This window comes from Larus michahellis, chromosome 1, assembly GCF_964199755.1.
Source record: "Larus michahellis chromosome 1, bLarMic1.1, whole genome shotgun sequence".
Lineage (NCBI taxonomy): Eukaryota > Metazoa > Chordata > Aves > Charadriiformes > Laridae > Larus > Larus michahellis.
In genome coordinates this window covers 70387288-70407074 of record NC_133896.1, presented here as the reverse complement: position 1 = coordinate 70407074, position 19787 = coordinate 70387288, and the positions used below count along the sequence as shown (strand labels likewise).

The 19787-nt window shown below is 40.9% G+C and overlaps 1 protein-coding gene across 7 annotated transcripts in view; it reads left to right on the top strand.

Moving 5' to 3' along the window:
- LMO3 (LIM domain only 3) overlaps positions 1–19787 on the top strand; it is a 59954-nt gene that overhangs the window by 29375 nt on the left and 10792 nt on the right. The window lies entirely within an intron of this gene.

Below are 19787 nucleotides of genomic sequence, written 5' to 3'. Positions count from 1 at the left end.
TTTGAAGATTTCTGAATTCTGGACTCTGAACCTGGAGATGGTTCTATATCTATAATTGTATATAATTGTATTAAGTGATGGCAATGGGTAGGCATCACTCATATTTTTGTGGTAGCAAGGCCTAAATACTTGCTAAACCTTCAAGTTAATAAATTATTATTGAAGCTAAATATTCATTTTACACAAGATTTCAATAGAGTTTGAAAGAGGTGGTGCCAAATTTAAGTTGTACTGCATACTGTAAAGAAATATTTCTGTTGCAAGTGATTTGTTTATTACAAACATAAGTCTCAAATCCAGTTTTCTTTTGCTATTAATACTTTTCCTCTTTGTTTGCTTTTTACATTTCTCGCAGATTAGGGCGATAAAAGTCAACAAAGCCAATTTTGGTTTTGTAGTCAATTTTACTGGCAGATTCTGAATTCTGCAATATGTGGGTGTTCCACTCTGCATTGTAATTACTCAATATTTCAGTATAATTTTTAACTGTAGGGGTTTTTTTATTCTCTGTCTCACACACGCTGTGCCAACAGTGAATTTTTAGATTTTTACAAAAACTTTTATTTAAAAAAAATATATATACATTTTTGGATGAATAGCCCCTTTAAGAACAGCTTCCTTTTATAGTAGTGGCCACTGTAGTTGAAGAACTAGTTCAAGTATAATCACAAAATACCTTTTTTTTTTTTTTTTTTTTATAAAACCTCAAATAAAGAGAAATTAGATAGAACTATAGATTTGAACATGCAGAATGTTCTTCTAAAGTGTACGTAGAACGGACAGGTTTCCAGCTCAGCTGACAATAATATAGCACACTCGTGTGATGCAGATAAAATGCATAAATTACATAAAAAAACATTGTGTTGTTCCATTAGATTGACCTTCTCTTTTCCCCCAGTGACCAGTTTCAGAACTGGTCTGGGCTGGCTGAAATAATCTTTAAAATAACAGAGGACAGGCTGACGGCCACCTCCTTCTCCTTGAGCTGGGAAGGCCCCCTGTCTGACTTAAAATAGCTGCCCCTTCCCTAAAAGTAGCAATTAAACTTTCTATCAGTCTCACATCTGGCCAGCTGTTGAACCACTCTGCCATGGGGAAAGGTTGCCAGTGAGTGTTGGAAAACGACCCAAATAAGTACTAAGAGGAAAAAAGACAGTAGATGGGTTCATTGTGAAATTGGATCAGCAGCTGAGAAGAACATGTGAACATACATTCCTGACATATTTCAACATCTTTTCACTTCCAGAGAATGAGGAGGTGCTGGGAAGACGAAAATGCAAAGGTTGGTTAAGAACCACCATGGAAAATAGCTGGAGAACTCCTCCTACAACTTACACATAATTAAACTGCTGGTGCACTGTGCACAGTGCCTACCACCCCAATCAGAATAATTCTTTATTTTTAATCACTTTCTTGTGCTTTCCCTATTTTTGTTGATTTCACCTGTGATTGTCCTGTGCCTTGATTTCAAATTCTTGGCGATGGCGCTGTGCTCGAATAGTGCCAGGCACATTGCTGAGACCTGTGTGGGTCCCTCACTGTGCCTCCGCAGGAGATGTAGGAAATGATGGTAGTGTCTGAAGTAGTGCAGGAATTGGAAAAAGCTACACAACTGGTTCTGTCAGGAGATATGGTAATGCCAGAGAAGTCACCAGAGAAGATCCATGGTTATAATGACAAGAGAACTGGTAGAAAATGATGATCTGTTGTGTAGAGACCAAAAAAAATAATAATTTTTTTTAAACTATTTTAGACATGGTTTTATGTTTTCTCTTTTCTATCATGTAGATATACTCCTCTTCTACACACACACGTGCAAACAAAAAAGAGAGAAAAAGGATTATGACTATTGTTCATTTGGTGCCAGCCCTGTAAGTCTTCCTAGTACAAGTGAACCTACTGGGCTCAATAAGAGTATTTGCTTGATTAAAAATTTATACAACTTATTGGAGAAATGCTTATGATGTAGTGATATGATATAGCAATACAAGCTTTTTCCCTCGTAAAACACGGAGCTCTTACTGTGAATCTATTTTATATACCAGATAGTACTTGTGTGGAGGTGACGTTGCAGAGGCTGGTGTGTGTTTCCATCAGCGCTGTAATTGTGGCTCCCCGGGAAATGCTTCCACCAATTCTTGTTAGTGCATGAGGCCCGTGCAACACTTCTGCGTGGTCGCTCCTGCCACGGCTTCATAGAAGAAAGGACTCGCAGAATGACTTCTGTCTGTTTGTTTAGCGCTATAAGTGATCACTCGCAGGGTTATTACCATACCTCCCTCTCCTCTGGAAGATGGGTCTCCTCCTCTTCCTAAGCCTGTCCACAATAATTAGTTCAGGGGCAGGGGTCGGGCATAGGGAGACAGAATTTTGCCTAACTTTAAATGCTGTACTCTCTCACTGGAACTTAATAATGTTGCAGATGCTGTGGGGAAAAAAAAAAAAATATATCACCCTAGGAATAAACCTGTGGGGTTTTTTCCTGTTATTCAAATCAGTGAGTTTTAGATCACCTTCTATAAAAGCAATAAGTACACTAATCATAAACTTGATCTGTGATTCTCCTTCTCCCCTTTCTATTCCCAATGTTCTTGGCAGATGTTGAATTTGACAGAAAACTCAGATATGTTCCAGTTCCTATTCTACATACCGTTAGTTGATTAAGTATGAGAAATCTCAGAATTTTAAATTGAATTAATTTGCCCAACGTAGTATTTTCTAATTTATTTTTTTTTAAAATCGAGAGGACCTGATAGTGGTACCTACTTTCTTAGTAGGAAAAAAACCATCATTCTAAGGATAATGTGTAATATTTAATTTCAACTAACTTCTGTGCCAGGAAGCATTTTACTTGAGCTGTTGGCAAGTATTCAGTGACTATAAAACAGCCTTTTACACCGTTGAAACAAATTCAGCTGCAAATGTGAATTTCTGTCCTGCACTTCCTGAAGTATTCACCGATTCTTGAATTTTAGGTCTGCTCAGAGATGCCATGATTATGTAAATAAATATTATTTGGTGTCATATGAAACCCTTCTTTGTTGGACAATCATTTGGAATCAAAATAAGCTGAAAAGAAGCATCTGTTTTGGAAATAAATAGAAAATATGGAAGACTATGGAACTGTAGAGCAATGATCTACAGAAAATATCTGTAGCTGCAATATGCTGCATATTATTACTCCAGACTATGTTTTTTTTTTCTTCCTACAGTTTATAATCTATGAATTGAGATATCTTAGGTAATTAACATACCCTTTAATTATTTTTAAGAGTAGAGGAATTTAAATAGGCCTGTGGGAACACTCTAAATAAAACTAAAAAATGCTAAGTAAAGGCTAGTTAACAAGCAGGCTTTTTCATTAGGACAAAGCACTTCTCCCTGGTATCAGACATTTGTTACATTTTTGCATAGTTTTTTTTTTCTAGACAGACTTCTACAGTGTGGTAACACACAGCCCGATCCAGGAAATCAATGTGGATATGATTCATCCCTCTGAAGTCTGCAATCTTTTCTTCATAAAATTTAGGAATATTCAACACTATGAAAACTTGCACGTCTAGGAATATTGACATACAATATTGGCAAAATACTCCTAATAGGAATATGCTGTATCAGTATAATAAAACAGTCTCCTGTGAGCAGAAAACCCGTATTTGTACAAGCATGGGTTGTAGAAATATTACCTTATTTATACCTGCAGGTTTTTTGGTCATCTCAGTCAGAAATAGCACCTCTTACCCCTATGGATTTATCAGCGGATACGTGGGGTATACACTGCAGAATTTGTGGCTATTATCTGTACAAGTAATCCCTTGAGAATTTCAGGTCAACTTAATACTTGAATAATGGGAAAATCCCTTAATGGAACTTTTGGGCAGAGTCACAGAGGAAAAAATGGCCTTTACTTGTGTGGGGCAGCGGGTAACAAAATCCCTGCCCAGCGGTGGTTGCACACAGACCTCATCTACCTGTACTCTGCTGGAGGACTGCTGGGTCTAGCAGGTAGACTGGGCTTGTGCTATTGCCACGGCATTTGTTTGCACGGCTCGCTATCTGTCCTGCCGTGCAGAGCTGGCCTTGGGTGTACTTCGTATCTGATGCTGTAACTGAGTGTTCTGAAATGTCTCCCTGCCCTCTGATTAATACTTCTACAGCTTCAATTAAAATGTAGCATGAAGAGCTTTGGCCTTATTATTTTCCCCTTTACGTGCATGTCTGTAAGGAGGATAATTTTCATTTTTTTTAATCAAAATCAACTCAAGTTACCCTCTCATAATAAAATTAACCACATCAAACTGAAGAGCTTGGGGCTAGATTTCCAAAGAATTCAGACATAGGAAACCTCTGTGAATTTTAGCTGTCTGTATCTCAAAATCCAGAGTTATACCCCAAAAGTCCTAAGGTCAACTTATATGACAATTTTTTATTCAAGAGATGAGGAATAACCGATGCTGTGGGGGGGTAAACACTGAGGCAGCTCAGGCCTTCCCTAGCTTCTTGTGTGTTGCCTGGGTCTATGTGTATACTTGGTCTGGTAGGGTAGCCAGTTACAACAGCAATTTTAAACAGTATTATTCCTTGTAACCGTTCTTCCTGCATTCATGAGTGAGCTTTTGGTGGGCACCTTTCTAAGGGGTCCTGTCCTCATCCCCTCCCTTACAGTTTTTACAAGTAGTAGCTGGCTATAAAGAGGGAAAGACGCCTCCGTTGCTTCATCTACCACTGCATCATCCTTAGTAAGGATTTTAAACTCACTTCTTAAGCTACTAAGAAGCTGCTGTGATAGCAGCATCATTTCCTCTGGTCTTGCTGTAAGCAGCAGATGGGGGGGGAGCTCGGTTGTCAACTGCTTCTGCTAACGAGGGGTTGTTTGTTCTTCCCCGTTAGCCCTGCCCAGAGACATGTGCATGACTCGCTCTCTGATGTTGTGATAATCTCACCAGCTGTATGGCTGCCTTGTCCAAATCATGGAGACATTTAGCCTCAACTGAGGTACATTTACATTTGTGGGCAAACTCTTCCCATCTAACCGCATGGGTGATGGGAAAGGCAGGGTAGACCATATATCAATGGAAGATGCCCTAAATTTGCCATGGTGACCATGCCAAATATTTCTTTAAATCCTCAGTAATGGTGGCAACTAGCCGAGTTGAAGCATTGGAAACCCGTCGCTACAGTTCACATGAAGTTTCATTTCTGAAATGTAACCGGAGTGAGAAGAAAAATGAACTCCAGTGGAAGATGAGACTTGAAACCTGGGTGGAATGGTGAATTGGCTCAGGGTCTACACAAAAATATAATATATCAAGTGAGAGTGGTGTACAACAAGGAACAGACCTGGCAGAAACGGAAAAGCCTGAGGTAGTAAAGAAAGGTAACAATAAAAGAAATAGCAATAAAAAAGAGGGAAAATGAGTAGAATGAGGTAGAAACAGAGGAAGACAAAGGAATGAACAGTTGTAAGGAGGAAGAAACAAGATCTGCAATCCAGGTTAGCGTTTTGTCTAATGGCCTGTGTTTTGCCAGTGGAAACAAGGTGGAAAAGGCTGAGGCAGGCATCTCTGTTATTTTTACTACGTCCTGTTTTTCTAGTTGCTTTATTTTGGAACTTGTACTTTACAATATGGGAGCAGATATATAGAAGATGTGATCCTCTGCTTAACTGTGCTTCAATCTAGTCACCAGCAATGGCATGGAGCAGTAGTGACTCCTTTTTGGTTTGACAGCATCTAAAATCTTCTCTGCACCAACACAAAGGCCTCTAAAAGGTGGAGGAAAATGGAGAATACTCCCACAGTGTTGCCAGACTTCTCTCGCTTTAAGGTTACGAGTGGGTAGGGATGTGCGGGAGTGTGTGTCTGTCAAATATTTTTTGGATACCTTTTGGAGCAACAGCAGCTGGTACAGGTGCTGGGACAGATCTAACTGGGCTCTGCTGCTCGTGCGGCAGAAGATACTTCCCCAGGGAGGGGGAGATGCACTCACAAACTCAGAGTGACCTCAGTTTTGGAGGAAGGGCATGAAAATGCCTACAGCCAACCGTGTCTCTCCTCCCAAGGGTGCCTTCTCCCACATTGCTCGCTTGTTAGTTTATATTCAGGCAGCACTTTACTTTTTAAAAGTGAACCCCCCGCTGCTCGCATGGCAGAGTGTACGCTCTTCCAGAAACACATCCGGGGATGTATGCACTAGCCACATATATGTAGTACATACAGGGAGGGCAAAGGGACTGCTGGGCTGGGCAGAGCACATTAAATACTGTGACCAATTCAGAACTGCCTCTTTTCCCTCACTCAAACCATAGTGGTAACACACCTCCTCAACTTTGTCAGCCCCTTCTTACCTTGCATCTCCCCTAAAGCAAGGCAGCCCTGGAATATCACAGAAATAGTCCAGAGCAGGATAAATTTACCTGCTCCCATGCCTAGGTGGAACAGGATGGCTTCATTCATACTTTTCCGCGCTCTTATCTCTCACCATCACTTAAGCTTGTCTGTGCTTGCAGCAGTTGCCTGCCGTGCTGTCTGCGGCTGACCGCCGCAACAGGCAGGCAAGGGATAAGCTGTAATATCAGCTCATCTTCAGTGGCTCAGAGTCATAACAGCAGCAGAAACCAAACAAAATTCCCATTTCCCCTTCTCCAGAGTGATACCTGGGAACACTGGATTTGCCATACGGTTTTAATCCGACATATCTGGTATCCGGCAACAGGCGTGGGGGAACCAGTTTCAGGGGGAGGGCGGCAAAACAGAGCGAGTGAGCCAACTTTTGCCAAGCTCTTCAAGATTTGCTGGGTATTGCAGTTGGAGGAGGATTTCATCCTGATCTTTGCGGTTATCTGTTGTCATGCCAGAGATGTAATTTGATGACACCCATTTAAAACTATGTGATAGTCGGTGTGTAATACAATATATACAGTATATGTGACCTGCAGCTAGATGCCATTTCTCATGTAATAATTTGTATTGATGCTTTTGAGGTTTTTTTCTCTACTATTCTCCCTTCATACTTTTATTAAAAAAAGCCATATTAAAGCCTTATTAAAGCCATAGATAGATATTTTTCACTGAATGTTCTCCAAGTTTCAGAGGGGAAAATGGGTTTATGCAAAAGCGGGTATGGGAGGGTGAGTATTTTTCTTCTGAGAAACAAAGGCTATCTCAGGTTTTTAGTGCAATTTCAAAGTAAACAGGGAAATATTATCCATATAATGCCTTGTAGTCTCTCTCCAATGGTTTTTCCTCTAAACCGTGTTACCATGCTATGCCCTGACTTTGAGCAGTCCTATTTTAGATCTAAGTAGTATATGAAGAGATATAAAGTCTGAATTTGACAATCCTACTATAGGGCATGCTTTCATATCGTGATACAACAATGTATACCGTTTACGAAAAAATTTACTCATGCTTTTAAAATGTCCTCCTAAGTGTTTGACTGTGACTGAGTTTCAGAGGCTGACTGCTCCCATACTGCTACATTTTCTCCTCAGTTTAAATTTTACCTCGGTACAGTTTAGGAGGCCCCCTGTTCTACATAAATAACAGCTAAATTGACAAGGCAACCTTGACCACATTGTGGCTGCCTCTCCTGACGGTAAAGGAAAATAAGAAATGCCCTTTCAAAGTAGCTGCAGGCTGGGGGCCGTGGGGCAGGAACTGTTGAGTTTTAATCCTAGACGGGATTAAATCCCAGACTCTCTCCGTCACCTTGATCAAACTGCTGATGAGGGGGATTTTCAGGGGTGTCAAAGACAGTTCGGCATCCCTTCGTGATTGAAACGCCGGGGAGTTCACCATTTTATGGGCCTTTGTGTGCTGAGTCCTCCCGCCTCAGTGTCGGGCCCTCACCCTCCCCGTCCCGCAGGCCTCGGGAGGCAACGGCTGGAGGCCCACACGCCACTAAAGCTCCCCCATAGCCCCAGTTTTCCGCGTAATCTTTCCACACAGAACAAAGAATTAATTCTTCTAATTGCTCCCTTGGATCTGACAGCGCACCCATCTGATTTTTCGGAGGGGAGAGGAAGGTGGGCCGTGTAAGCCGGGGGGAACCGGCAAGGCGTGCCACCAACAGCCGGGCCATGTTTGCTACTTGTAGGAAGGCTGGGGAGCGGCAATTAGCCGGCACGGGCAGCGCTCTTAAGGGGCTCCACTCCTGTAATACATCCCTTTCTTAATGCGGCTTGATGTAGATAGAGCGGGGGCCTATCAGGTGTGAAAAGCCCTGCTGCTCCTGGCTTGGAGTGGCCTCCAGACAGCGATTTGGCGGCGTCAATCTAGTCATGCTTGATTTGGACACTTAACGCGGTAAAGCAGGATCCCTCTCCCCCCGATCAACTTCTCAATTAGCAAGCTGCCTCCTGTAACGGCCTTGTTTCACAATCCCTCCGGGCCGCTTCAGGGGTCATTAGGGTGAGAAAACTCTAGCGCGAGAGAGCTCCGGCTCCGGCGAAGGCGAGGGGAGCGGAGAGATTTCCTAAATACATATAACCCTTTTTCAAGTTGTTTGCTTTCATGGGATTGATTCGTGGCACATTAAGAAGCTTAAGGCTTCGATATCTTCTTTAAACTGCCCACCTTATCGCCTTCACAGCTGACAGTTTCCTGACAGCCGGCGTGTAAGCAGAGATAACTAGTAGGTTGGTACACATATATATATTATATACGAATATTATATACACCGCTTGGTATTTTCTGCTTAAAAAGGGGACAGGGGGAGCTTTCCATTTGTAGTCTCTGTGGTTTGGGTTAAAGAGCAGTCACTGTGAGCAGTCACTAATGTTAACGGCAGATCTGGAGAGGGATACAAGGGGTGCCGATACCCAGCTGCAGCCAGTGTAAAACAATAAATAGGCAAATTTATGTCCTCGTCTCCCAAATTTCTTTCCTTTCTTTATTAGGGAGCAAACTATTGTTACATTAAATATTCAAACTACACAAAATCTCAAGGGCTTTCCTTTCCCACAATGTGTTACCAGTATTCATGCATATGAAGAATAGTAACCCATATACAAACGGCACCTTTTTTAATGAGCAATATATGTCAACATGACACCTTCTTATGAAATGCAGCTTTTTAGGTTCTGCCTTTGTGGATGTAATAATTGAGATGTTTCTAATATATGCAGTTACATTACCTGCTCATTGTTTGCGATTTTGTTCCTCCGCTAACTTTATACTGTTTATAATGCTTCTAGCATTTGCCTCAGTTCATGCTCAGTTTTATTTAATTAGAAATATGATTTTCTGCTACATTAATTATAAATTTGAGTGAGACATTGGCACAGAATTTCCTCAACCATTCTTTTTAGAAGAGGAGCAAATATCACAGGGAGTGGGGAAGAAACTATAAAACCAGATGCAGGTGTAAAAATAGCAATATCTTAAAACCTAAACGCTTTAATAAATATGTAAGAGAAAATAATGATTATTTGTGATCATTTAATTAATGCACCTTCTTATTTTATTGCAATATTTATTGAAACAACTGGGCTAATGCCAGAAAAATGTCATGGCAATTTGTCTCAGAATCTGACATATTTTGAAAGCTTACTTCTAGAACCAGCCCTAAATATGCTGAAATCCGAGTCTTGGAAACTATATTATTTTTAAATCGTCATTCAAATGTTTATATTTTGCTTGAAATATTTTTTCCAAAGCTGTAATGTTTTTGTGAATGTGTCGATGATATATAGATATCAGCAATGCATATGCATGCAAAATGCGATGTATATAGTGTATGTGCTTCTTCAAAGTACCCTGATGCTTTGATTTGTAACTGTTTAAGGTTTTACTTAAAATTCTGAACACTGTGCAGAGCATAGCCATTTCAATGGAATACTTCAAATAGTAAGTCCTAAAGGTGACACAACAAAGGAAATACCTTAGATACTGCAGCTTTTATTTATAAAGGAAATGCTCACATGGTCCAATGAAGGAAAAACTTTACCTGTTTCCATTTCTATAGGAAGAGCGGTTCTATTAAACCACCGCTTTGTTGCATGAATTTGCAAGCGCATCATATGATTTGTATGAGCAGAAAGAAATATTTGCATAATATCTAATGGATTGACGCACATCCTTTTTCCTAATTTCTAAGCATTTTGCTTATTGCAAACATTTTTAAAAAAATCTTCTTCCTCACCGCGCAGCACTTATCTTACAGTGGTTTTTAAAAAGGAGAAATTCCAAATACAGGACAAGAAATTATTGTGTTGTATAGTATGGAAAACATGATTCTCTTCCTTTTTATTCTCTCCTGTGGAACTATTTTGCTATTTTTATTTTACACGCACGCTTACACACATGCACACACACACACATCTAGTTTAGCTCTGTGAGCAATTTTCCAGAAAGCAGGTGTGTGGTAGTCTGAGTACCATATATCTGAATGTCATTCTTGGGCAAATGCTTATGTCAGTGAGTAGCTGCTCTAAATACATTTATATTTTTCATAGTAGCTATCATTCAGGGCTCTTAAGGGACTTTTGCACACCAAGCTTCCTGTTGTCCTTTTAATGTAAAGTAAAGATGGGAAAATTGAGGTGCAAAAGGGGGATATTTGCACAAGGCCGCTTAACAAGGTAGTGCAGGGACGAGGGATGAAGACTTTTTTTCCCTGCTCTAAACATTGACTTATGTTCCCTACCAACTTGCATCATGAACCTCTTAATGTGAAAAAAATGACCGTACTTTGGCATGCCTCGTAGCCCCTTTGATAACCGCCGGGCACAGCACACCTCCTCAGCTTGACAGAACCAGGCTGGCACGAGGGGCCGGGTCTCTGCGGAGGTAGGCGATACACCTGCTCGGGGAATGTTGCCAGCTTGGGCCTCACGATGCCACGTAGAGTCTTCTGTCTGCTATATGTATGCTCTTTTACAGTTCTCACCACAGTGCTCATTCTCTGCCAAAATCTCCAGGGTGATTCCCACGAGTGGTGAGGTTTCTGGGCTGGGGTTCACCACCTCAGAAAAAGCAACTCTTCCCGCACATTTGTTGTATTCCTGGGTGCATATCTCCTAGCAAAACAAGACATGGAAACACGATGAGAACCTTGTGGCTGTACTTCCTACCTAAGCATGTCTTTGCCTACAGCATCATGGCATGAAAGAGCCTGCTAATGATTCTTAAATGTTCATTACTGTAGATCTTCTCCCAGAATATACTTCTCACCTTGAATGACCCATGTGTTGAATTTTAACTAAGGGAACCCATGATAGTAAGTCTGTCATGATGCTGGCTTTTTTTTTTTTTCCTCTCCAACTCTTAAAAGCCTTTTATTACAGGACTGCTTAAGGCATTCTTCAATTAGCATGTGCTGTATTGTGGCTGGAACAGCTGTTTACCATTTAATAAAGCATGGCATAATTTATTTTCAGAGTCTAGCAACGTCTTTGCTATTACACCAGGGGAGAAACACAGTAACTGCATTGTTCACAGCGCTGATGAAAGAACTATACACTTTATTATATGACCTCATAGAACTATTAACTTACCCCCCACTTCTATTTCAATATGTATTTACCTGACAGTCTGTGCATTGATTTCTTACCCAGAGGTTCTGCATTCTCAGTCACCTCTGGGGCAAAATGAAAAACGTCTATGTTTTATGTCCCTCACGTTAGGCAGCTAATTATATATTTGTACCTTAATTTCCTTCCCTTCCCCCATCTCCAGGGGCAAACTCCATATTCACCACTTAGACCTTTTCTCCTTAGTCATTGGAGAAACAATAGAGTTGTTGGGAAATGGTAGGAGACTGACCACTTCTCATCAGGGGGCTTTCTGTTCATTCAGGTCCTTTTCTTCCTAGAGCCCTCCTTCCCCATTTAGCTCTTTGTGTGTGGGATGAGTCTGAAATGCACATTAGAAGCACCTCTGCTTCTTCTGCAGCAATGCAGAACTATATGGAGTTGTAGGGCAAGTGACAAACTCCCCGCATCCATGTTGCAGGTGACACTGGTTCCCTCCTAGGAGGGACTGAAGGTCATCTGCACCACCTGACATCAGTTTCATGGCATTACCACAAGGACAGATGGCTGCTGCATGGAGCGGCATCCATGTGGCAGGCGAGCATGACTCTCCTGTAGGCACCATAGTGAAGGTCATCCCTAAGGGTCCCTCACCTCTAACCCGTTCCCAGCAATCTTGTCAAGTTACCACCGAACCATCTTTGAGATCATTCCTTCACATAAGAAGAAGGAAGAGCAGGTGGCAAACAATGCTGCTTTGTCACAGCCAAAAGGTACAGGCACATCCTTGAGTGACACCCATATTGTGCGGCATGTGGCACAGAACCCCAAACTAGCTTCCAGATCTGGAAACAGTGTAGACACACCTAAGTGGCAATGCAAGCAGTTAGTTAGCTGGGACATGAACCTAATTAGCCCCAGTGGAGTGCTGCACAGATACAGTCACAGCACTTAGCTGACCCTGAACTGTACCACTATGCTGTGCCAGTTAGACCCACCGCCAGCCTGGGAACCAGCCTGGGATATTGCGTTCTTCTTCTCATTTGAGTTGGGGCATTAAATTTGTTTTTAAGTTGCTCGAGTTTGACAATGAAAATATGTCAGCTGAGTATCCGCAAATTTTTAGATTCAGCCTGTGCATGTAGATGGATTTATATGCATGATTTAAAGTAAAGCATGTGTAGAAAGATGAAGTTTATATGGTTGCTTTGTAGAAATGGGTGTAATATTGATGTTGACTTTACTGGTAGAAGTTTAAGGATGTCACGATGCATGAGTGGTGGTGCAAAGCAGAGCCTTGAGTGCATTGGGAGGTCATTTTTAACTTGAATTTATTTCCACAATATCAGGCATAGATCATTGTGCACTGTGCACAATCATCCTTGCTTTTCATCTGAGTCAATGAGAGTGGTTAAAGAAAATTTAAAATGAAAAAAAAATTGTAACTTGATTAAAAGCAGATAGTAAATTAGACCAGAATACTCCTTAAAATTGCATTTTAGCTTCAAACTGAAAGTTTGATGATCTGACTGCATGACTGAAGGGACAAGGTAGCAGACTGTGACATAAACGATGTAGCTATATTTGCTCCTAAGATGAACAAGGGTTTTTTAAAGTTGTGTGATTTAGGCTTCAGAGTTAACACTCCATTGACCAAAAAACAGAATTCCCACCTCCCAGAGCTTTTTCAAACTATAGATTTAGAAAAGTGATATTACATCAATTATGTCTGGTCACGCTTCAAATTTTTTGAGTCAAAATTAAGGCTGGTAATACTTACTTGAAATGAAAGCTTAGATTGTTTCACAGAACACAAATAACCGAATTAGGAAAGGATATAGAAGTAAATCTATATTTTGTTTTGAATGTCTGGTTTTGAGGTGTTTGAAAATGGAATTTATCCCTGTTAATTTTACATAAAGAATTCTTTCATGCGGTCTGCAGAGAAGAAAAAGACTTGGTTTCATGAACTTCGGCAGGCGCAGGACAGAGTTTGGCAAATAGTTTGCTCTGCACAGATGGAATGAACTGGAAGTCTGCGCTGAGGGGAATGGCTCAGCTACATTAAATTACGATTCACAGTGATGAGGGCAATACATAAAATCTGGGTGCAAAAAGACAAACCCACCCCCCCCCCCCGCATTACCTATTGGGCTTCAGATTGCATGCAATTATTTTCTTCTATGATAGCGTATACAGTAGAATGGTGTGAGAAATAGCAGCTTCACCTAAGAGAGGTTTCTACCTCCTGTCTTCAGTGTGCGGATCGTGCTGCAGATACACAAGTGCTAAATGTCACACGCAGACCAACCGAAGCCAGATGGGATTACTCACATACCCAGGTTAGCCAAACATGAAAGCAAAACACACTCAGACAAGTAGCACGTCACTGCGCTGCGAGGCTACAGCCATGCTTTACCATCGTGTTTGCATCTGCCCGCAATCCAGCTACCAACTTAAATTTTTAGCACCAAAGGCCCCAGAGATGTTCTGCTGCTTGCTCTCAGCAAAGTGGAGCTGCTTTTCCAGGTGGCACGCGCTGGGTATCCTTACAAACGGTGTTGTGAATACCAGCATATTTCAATGTCAAGTTAATTCTTCAGTGTCTGAGTTTGCTTTTAAAATAAAACGAAGGGTACCGAGGTGAAAAGGTTTCTCTGCTCTAGTTTGGCAAAACTAACCCTCTTTTCACAGCATTACCAAACAAGGCAAACACTGAATCAGACTTTGATTTTAGTAGACGTTTAAGCACACTTCAGCAATTGTGTTTGATTGCCTTCCTTAACATGCTTAAACTAACTGGACTGTTTTGTTTGTCTTTTCTTTCTCTTCGTCTTTTTTGCAGTATCTAAAATTGGGCACAAGGTTTTAAGCTAATTTGGATAGGCATCTAAACCATGTTATCTAACTCCTCGCATGTAATGACACTTGTGATTTTACATTCTCTAAAATAATTCGGTGTCCAAAGAGCTGCGCTCTCATGGAAATCTGGCTGCCTCACCTGCAGCTGGGGAGTGTTGAAGGCTCAGTGCTTCGATCTGTTGAGCATCCTCGTTTGCAATTTCATTGTATTCCCCTCTTTTGACACCCCAGTTTTGTCAAGAAAAGACTTCAAAAGAGAGGGACTTAGAGAGGGACGTATACGCAGCAACTGCTTATCCAGAACTGTTTCAAAAGTGTCCATTTTCTCCTGTGTTCAGTTTGTTCCCTACTTTTTTCCTTTCTTTCTAAGGAGTTGCCGTTTTACTGGCCCCTGCTGATTACTAGACCAAAGTTAATTCAAGCAGAGTCACCAGAATTCTTTTACTGGATACCAGTGAGTGCAGTAAGGAGGTCTGTGGATGAGCAGGGTAAATGGGTACTCTCTGCTCCCGTTTCTCCTGCACTTGTGTGGTTTAACTTCAGTAGACAAAGTGGGGCAGCTTCTTCTCTCCTCTTGGCTGGAAGCATGTTTCATTTTCAGTGAGCGTTTAGAAAGCTGTTCCAGGGAATGGAGGATGGGTGGGAGTGAAATAAGTTTTCCAGGCATTCATAAAAATGCATGTGGGACAAATTTACCCGCTTCCTTTTCTCTACAATTTGACAGGGACGATTTTCAAAAATATCTTGTGGGAAGTAAGAGAATATAGACTATTTAAAGCCAGTAGTACTTGTGTCCCTAAGTCACTTAGAAACGTCTAAGAAATCTCCACCTGACAATCTAAATACTCAGCATGTAAAGATTACATGTTCTCTAAAACTACGCTTTTCAATGTGCTTTGTAATCTAGATCCTTAGATAATTTTTTCTCTCTCTCATTAACTTTTAGATTCTTTTATGTGGTTTTATGCTTCTCCAAATAGCATCTTATGCTGTCTGAAATATTTGCTAAGGGCCAAATTCTGCCTTTCAGTGCATACAGCTTGAATTGAAATCCTGAATAATACACAAACCTACTAGGAAAAAAAAGCTGACTGTCTATTTCAGTAAATGTCTGATTACATTTAAAACAGCGTGTGTGTATTATTTTGATCCCTCATGCACTGTGAAGAACAGAGGTTTGAAAGTAGCATTTCAATTTTTTATAGAAACAGTATCTAGCAGGGATATTACAATGTGAAGATTAGGTCTCACCTCCTTGTAACGAATAAATTGAGACCAAAATTAAGTGAGTTGCCAGGGTCACCCACTCCGTTAGTGGTGAAGGCAGGTTTAGAACTCAGCTCCCATATATATTTTTTCCCTAATGAACCTAGTTAACCCAGTAGTGAGAATGAGGAGCAAAAATAATTTGAAACCATGTGAAACTATCCATAATTACTGCGCCACAGGAGGAATTCCATTTAATGTCTGCTTTGTCATTCCTGAATCTCAAGATGTTTTTTTCTCCTTCATTTTCCAATGTGCAAACAGACATTTTGTACTCCTACTGGAAACCCAGACGTCTTATCCAAATCATGCAACATTTTAATATAAAATTCAAGTAGACAAAAGAGTGCTGTTGGTAGCAAATCAATGGATCTTACAGAGGACAGTCGTCAAACAAGAACAGCAAAAAAGGAGCTGCTTGTGGGAGCAGCTGTAACCAACAACATTAGATCCTAAAGCTTGTGAAAGTCCCACGTAATTTGACGGGGAATTGTGGCCCAAATCAGCTCCATCTCAGCACGTATGCAGTTCTGCCTAACTTGTGTGTGATGGGGCAGTTGTGTGCAGTTGTGTGATGGGGCATTTCTAAGGTAATGATGAGAACCAGATGCCCCCTCCTTACTCAGGGACTCACCCAAAATCTGTAGGAGTGGATGGAAATTGGTGTTAATGTGGTTAAATTGGGTCCCTCTAGAAAGTACATGCCTCATAAGTATTAATGTCGTTTAGTCAATGTCTTAGCACTTTTGCATATCTGTCCACTTTTCCTTTCCTCTCTTTTTCTTGTCTTTTCCCTCCCAACTTTTTCCCTTTTCTCATCTCTCAGTACTTAACCTTCAGGTTTCTGTTTAGTAAACGTACCAAAGTAGAATCAATAGCCTGGTGCTTAATCACACTTTTTGCTGCTCAAAATGTCAGGTTTCGGTTTGTTTGTAGAAGGGCTTCTGCATGTCTTTCATTTTTTAGCTCTCTGCAGGATGTTCTGTACCGGTCAAATCCATTAAGAATGAAAGCTTTTGCTGTGGCTGATTGTTCTAATCTCGGTTGTTATATGTATGGTACAAATATAAGATTTCAGATGTTCGTTCAGAATACCAAGGGAAGAGCACTGGTACCTTGAAATTTTCTCATCCTTTCTTCCTACGTGAAATCAGTAAGGAGCAGTTTTCTAATCTGCTGAGGTAGCTGGGGCGTAGTCTAACTACCTGTAAGTAGATGTGAAAGGAGTGAGTTTAAGCATTCTCTTACCACAGAGAAAATGGTAAATAAAGTACAGAATGGTACCAGGGACTTGAAAGTACTACGTAGAAATGAAATCCTCGCCCTTTTTTTGGTAAAATAGAGAAAGCATGAGACTGTAGTTCAGTGCATCAGCTCCAGAGAAGAACCTGCCAGGAAACTATTTCTTTTCTCCTGTAGTAAAATTTATACGTTTTAGAAACTTGTTTGTGTAACAGGTTTGAAGAGGGGAGGAAAACAGAAGGGTGTATGGAGAGTTGAGAGAGTATGCACATACTCTGGTGCAAAGGAGTACATGAAGGTGGCTCCTGACTGATCTCTTGATCCTTGGACAAAACTGAGGAGAAAGTCTAACAAATGCATCGTTTTGCGGTAAATTAGATCAGATTTCCGCATCTCCGCACTCAGTCTGTGAGCTGACAGTTCAGTAAAATGTTCCCTTGTAAGGTTCGCCCTCTTAGGAAAAGGGGCAATAATTCATCATTAGAATTTCAGAGTCCAGGTGTAGATGAAAACTGATGGAGCCTCCAGTGAGGCAGGGAAAGTGCACAGAAGAAGAAAATTTTATCTGAAGCCTAATTCCCTGGTTACAGCAGAGAATAATTAAGATAATATTGCTTCAAGAGTTCTTTAATGATTAAAAATCACATATGCAGAATCCATAAATTGGAGGGCAACAAATTGGAAGGATACAGCCTCGGAGATCTGTTTTGTGCACGTTGTAGCAGGAAGCACACCGGTGGCACAACAGCAGCCCGGGCAGCCACAGGAGACCAGGCCCATTCCAAGGACTTTGTTTAGATGCAACAAATCATTTGTCTGTTATTAACCCAGAGCTTGTAATTATGCAGATTGCCATAGATTTTCCTGGGCCTGGAAGTGAGATTGAGGGTTGTTCACACTATAGCAGGCAGCTCAGGGCTGGCCATGCATTACTGAACTTGCCACATTTATCATGTTGACTGATGGCAGCAGAAGCAGGTCTCAGGTCCCAGTGGTTAATGTAGTGGGTAATTAACTGTCATTTGCCTAGTAATAGGCTGATGATCAATGGTTTGTGTGGAAACAAATTCTAATCAGGTAGCTGATAAATGCTCAGGGAGCGAGAGCAATTGAAATTGGGGGGAAACTATGTCCAGAATTTCAAAATGGCATTGTGGGGTTTTTATTATTATTATTAATGGGAGAAAACTATGTTCTTCATATAAACAGCTTTATCCAAAATTAACAATAGCTAATATAAATCTCACATGTTTGTTTTGTATGTGGTGGGGAAGAACTAACAGCAAGGAAGGCCGCTTTCCCTTTACGTAATTGAAAAATTTTAATATATCTGGTGCTTAGCTGAAGCAGCTTCTATGGGGGTCTCTTATTTCAGGACTGTGGAAATCTGCACATAGTGGACTCTGGCGCAGTAAATCTCCATCCTTCGCAGTGCTGAATGACAGTCCCGAATTGTTTCACTGCTCTGCAACACGCAAACTGCGATTCTAGCTGTAATGGATTTCCAGTTTCTCCCCCACACAGACACATCCCTGCCAGGAGGAGGTGGCTGAGGAAGGTCACACAGCCTGCCCCTAGCACCCTCTCCAGCAAGGGGCCTCTCATGTATGCCCTTGTTGGACCTAAACTACCTAAGCAGTGAGGTGCTGTCTGATCCCTCCACGCTGAGCTTGGAGACAGTGGGACCATTCTCACGTTTGTGTTTTAATGTTGTTGTTGTAGAGCCCTAAAGCCTGACTTTCCTTTTAGTGTAACCGTACAGAACAACAGTACCATGTACCTGCAGTCCTTACTCAGTACCTTTTGAAGCCTGATCTGCTTTCCTCCTACAACTCAATTACCATCGTCTTCTACATAGATGTGAAGGAAAACAGAGCTGGGCCTGTGGTCGGTGGGTTTAGTCTTCTCTAATGCAAAGCCAGTCAATGGCTGTGGAAGGTAACCAAGTCTTGTGCCCTTAGAGATGAGGAATGAAAGTCTGAATGAGATTTAGATGACCTCAGTGAAACCCAGGCATGAAGGAGGTAGAACTGGAACACAGTGTTTTACAAAGGGAATATTTATAATTTGTTTAAATAATCTCTAATTTTAGTAATCAGATTTTACAGAACTGCAGGTTGACTTGAGTCAGTCTAACAAGAGCTGATGAGGGTGGCTTTGTCCCAGCACTTCTCCCAGTGATCACAGTAACCAGCGTCTCAGACGGGAGAAAAAGGGTCACAACTTTAAAAAAAAAAACAGGCACGTATTATGTAGGCAGCCCACCTTAAGTAGAAACAGAAGCTAAAAGGATTTGGAATTAAGTAGGCTTGTTGGTAACCCATGAAATTCAGTAAAATGGAGGGATGTGATTAAAAAACTGCGTTCATTTTTATGTTACCAAACTGAATTTTCTACAGAGCACCTTTGAATTCATTAGTTTAGAACTGCTTTTAATTTGGTGTTTCCCTTGAGAGCCATTATATTTTTCTGCTGTCAGCCTGATGTTGAGGGAAAAAAGAAAACTGGCAGATGTGGCGTTTTCATCTAGTGTGCTTCATAGTTAAAAACAGCATTAACTGCTATGCACAAGCAGAGCATTAGTTTTAATAATCCATCACAACTATTAAGTAGTTTAAATAAACTTAGTTTCAAAGATTGCTGCCATGTAGAGCTAACGTATTTTTTCTTGTTCATTATAATCCGTCTATGTTACAAAAGGATGCATATGTGTGATTTATTTCTTTTTTTTTGTAATACACCCACTTGAAAAGTCTTGAAAAATCTTTAACAAAGAGAATTTAAAAAAAAAATTTATATAGATGTCTGGCAAAAACAGCATTTCATATTGTTCTTACAGTATTTTATACTTCTACTCCTGATGTGACTATATATAGTTTACAGCCTCATTTACTTTAATGTGCTACCTGAATAACATAATCATAGCAATAACTATGGTATAGGG